At 50.1% G+C, this 4,136-nt stretch overlaps 1 long non-coding RNA gene across 1 annotated transcript; it reads left to right on the top strand.

Moving 5' to 3' along the window:
• Window positions 1-2,494: 2,494 nt before the first annotated feature.
• LOC146756693 (uncharacterized) lies at window positions 2,495-3,850 on the top strand. Its single transcript, XR_014937293.1, has 3 exons — window positions 2,495-2,598; window positions 3,506-3,619; window positions 3,703-3,850. It is a non-coding gene; the product is annotated as an uncharacterized LOC146756693 (long non-coding RNA).
• Window positions 3,851-4,136: the final 286 nt, after the last annotated feature.

Below are 4,136 nucleotides of genomic sequence, written 5' to 3'. Positions count from 1 at the left end.
ATCCCATAAACCCCATAGAAACCATAAGTCCCTACAAGACCCCATAGGACCCCATAGGAAACAATAGGACCCCATAAGACCCCATAGGAATCAATAGGACCCCATAGAACCCAATAAGATCCCGTAGAACCCCATAAGACCCCATAAGTCCCTATAATACCCAAAGGACCCCATAGGATCCATAGGACCCCACAGACCCCATAAGACCCTATAAGACCCCATAGGAACAAATAGGACCCCATAAGACCCCATAGGAATCAATAGGACCCCATTAGAAGCCATAAGACCCCATAAGAACCAGTAAGACCTCATAAGACCCCATAGAAACCAATAGGACTCCATAGGAATCAAAAAGACCCTATAAGACTCCATTGACCCCATAAGACCCCATAAGATCCCATAGGACCCCAAAGGAATCAATAGGACCCCATAAGACACCAGAGACCCCATAGGAACCAATAGGACCCCATAGAACCCAATAGAACTCCATAAGACCCCATAGGACTCCATAAACCCCATAGAAATCAATAGGATAATTAGAAACCATAAGACCCCATAAGAACCAATAGGACCTCATAAGACCCCATAAGACCCCATAGAAACCCATAGGATCCCATAAGACCCCATAGGAATCAATAGGACCCCATAGAACCCCATAAGAGACCCCATAAGAGACCCCATAGGACCCCATAAGACCCCATAGGAACCAATAGGAATCCGTAGAACCCCATAGAACCCTATAAGACCCAATAGGAACCAATAAGACCCCATAAGACCCCATAGGACCCCATAGGATTCAAGAGGACCCCATAGGACCCCATAGAACCCCATAGGAACCAATAGGACCCCATAAGACCCCAACAGAACCCTATGGGATCCCATTAAACCCAATAGGATGCCATAAGACCCCATAGGACTCCATAGACCCCATAGGACCCCATAGGAATCAATAGGACCCCAAAAGACCCCATAAACCCCATAGGACCCCATAGAACCCATAAGTCCCTATAAGACCCCATAGAACCCCATAAGATCCCATAGAACCTCATAAGTCCCCATACAACCCCATAGGACCCAATAAGACCCCATAGGAATGAATAGGACCCTATAAGACCCCATAGAACCCTATTAGACCCCATAGGACCCCATATAAACCCCATAGGACCCCATAGGACCCCATAAGACCCCATAGGACCCCATTAGACCCCATAAGCCCCATATGACCCCATAGGACCCCATAGACCCCATAGAGACCCCATAGGACCCCATAAGACCCCATAGGAACCAATAGGATCCTATAAGACCCCATAAGACCCCATAGACCCCATAAACCCCATAAGACCCCATAGAACCCCATAAGGGGAAGGAAGGAGCCCCAAATTCCCCCTATTAACCAATCAAACGAAGCTTTTCCTGGTCTTTCAACCAATCAGAGCTCTCCTCCAGCCCTCATTTGCATACGGCTGAGGCAATAGTTACACAGCACTAACGGCTTCATCCTATAGGAGGATATAGGGTGAGACTATGGGGTCTATGGGGTCTTATAGGGTTTTATGGGGTGTATGGGGTCTTATGGGGTCTTATGGGGTCTCTATGGGGTCTCTATGGGGTCTATGGGGTCTTATTGGGTCTTATGGGGTCCTATGGGGTCCTATGGGGTCTTATGGGGTCCTATGGGGTCTTATAGGGTCCTATGGGGTCCTATGGGGTCTATGGGGTCTTATGGGGTCTTATGGAGTTCTATGGGGTCCTATTGCTTCCTATTGATTCCTATGGGGTTTATGGGGTCCTATGGGGTCTTATGGGGTCCTATGGGGCTTATGGGGTCCTATAGGGTCCTATGGGGTATCTTCTTCCTTTCCTATGGGAAGGGGAAGGGGAGGGGGAAGAGGAAAAGGAATAAGCCCATTTCCTTTCCAGCCACAACGCTACCCTGGAGGTGAAATCCAATGGGCGATGTACTGGCTGGATCCCAAGCGTTATCCGGATCGAGAAGCTCGCATCTTCGCTCAAAGCCTCCACGAGCATCAAGCCATAATGAGCCTGGCTTTAATCAGGATCAAACCCGGAGCGCTCCGGGTTCCCCACTGGCATTTTAATGCCAACGTCCATGGCTACGTGGTGCAGGTAGGCCGCAGCCTTTGGTTTTGCTTCCACTTCCTCTTTCTCTCTTCCACCTTTAAGAATATCCTTCCTTTTCCTCTATGGCTTCATTTAACCCTTATTCCCCTACCTTGTAATCCATTTACCTCGCGGGTTTACCCTAAAACCCTATAGGATTTCCCCTATATTCTATAGGGCATGGCATGGACCTTCCATGGCATTACCCTTCCAGGACCTTAATAGACCCCATAAGACCCCATAGACCCCATAAGACCCCATTAGACCCCATTCTTCCCCTTCCAGGACCTTAATACCCCCATATAATCCCATATTCCCCTTCCAGGACCCTTCCTTTAACCTTCCAGGACCTTTCTATCCCCCTTAGGTTCCCCTCCGGCACCATTTAATGGCGGAGTTTTCCACTGGGCTCCGTATCGACCTGCCAGGACCTGGATGGAACCAATGAATCTCATTTACATCCAGTCGCTCCTTCAGGTAACGCCTTTAAGCTGCCAGGACCTTGGAGGGGTCGGTTGCCAAATAGTGAGCCAATGGAATGCATAGGTGCCAAATAAGGAGTCATTGGTTTTCATAGGGGCCCATTGTTGCCAAATAGTGAGCCAATAAAAGACATAGGAAACCAGCGTTGCCAAATAGTGATCCATTAGGTTACACTGGAAAGCGTAGTTGCCAAATAGTGATCCGTTGGATTACATAGAGCCCCATAGCTGCCAAATAGTGATCCATCGAGTCCCATAGGACCCCATAGCTGCCAAATAGTCATCCATATTCCCCCGTAGAGCCCCATAGAACCCCATAGAGCCCCATAGAACCCCATAGAGCCCCATAACCCCCCATAGGACCCCATAGAGTCCCATAGCCACCGCATAGGACCCTATAGACCCCCATAGAGCCCCATAGAGCCCCATAGGGATCCATTAGACCCCATAGCCCCCCCATAGGACCCCCATAGAGCCCCATAGCTGACAAATAGTGACCCATAGAGCCCCATAGGACCCCATAGGCTCCCATAGCCACCCCATAGGACCCTATAGAGCCCCATAGGACCCCATAACCCTCCACTGGACCCCATAGAGCCCCATAGCTGCCAAATACAGACCCATTAGACCCCATAGAGGCCAATGGGCCCCATAGAGCCCCATAGACCCCATAACCCCCCATAGAACCCCATAGAGCCCCATAGCTGTCAAATAGCGATCCATTAGCCCCCATAGCTGCCAAATAGTGATCCATTGGACCCCATAGAACCCCTACGACCCTCATAGACCCCCCATAGGACCCCCATAGAGCCCCATAGAGCCCCATAGACCCCCATAGGACCCCATAGACCCCCATATAAACCTATATAACCCTATATGATCCTATATATAACTCATTGCAGCACCCCGATCCTCTCACCATAGCCACCCTAAGGATCTTCCCTAATGAACTTGGCCAACCCCATTATCATCTTAACGCTAACGAGCTGGCTTACATCCTCCAAGGCTGTGGCAAGGTAAGGCCCTATATTATATATAGGGGATATAGGGGGGTGGGATGCAAATGAGGCTTAATGAGCTCATGAATATGCGAATGCAGGCCGGCCTGGTGTTGGAGAATGGGGAGAGCCTGAGCTTCGAGGTGGAAGTGGGGGACGTCCTATTCTTCCCTATGGGGAGCCAGCATTACTTGAAGAGCGGGTGCCCCGACGGGATCCTATTGGTGCTGGGTTATAGCACTGGGAATATGGTGGGTCTATGGGGTATATATGGGGTTCTATGGGGGTCTATGGGGTCTATAGGGGTCTATGGGGCTCTATGGGTGGCTATGGGGTCTATATGGGGTCCTATTGGATCCAATTGGGTCCTATGGGGTTCTATGGGGTCCTATTGGGTTCTATGGGGCTCTATGGAGCCTTATGGGGTCTATGGGGGTCTATGGGGCTCTATGGGGTCCTATGGGGGTCTATGGGGCTCTATGGGGGGTCTATAAGGGTCTATGGGTCACTATTTGGCAGCTATGGGGTCTATGGG

The sequence above is a fragment of the Coturnix japonica genome, chromosome 26, assembly GCF_054131305.1.
Source record: "Coturnix japonica strain WE chromosome 26, WE-NBRP24, whole genome shotgun sequence".
NCBI classification, from domain to species: domain Eukaryota; kingdom Metazoa; phylum Chordata; class Aves; order Galliformes; family Phasianidae; genus Coturnix; species Coturnix japonica.
This window is presented reverse-complemented; position numbering and strand designations above follow the sequence as displayed.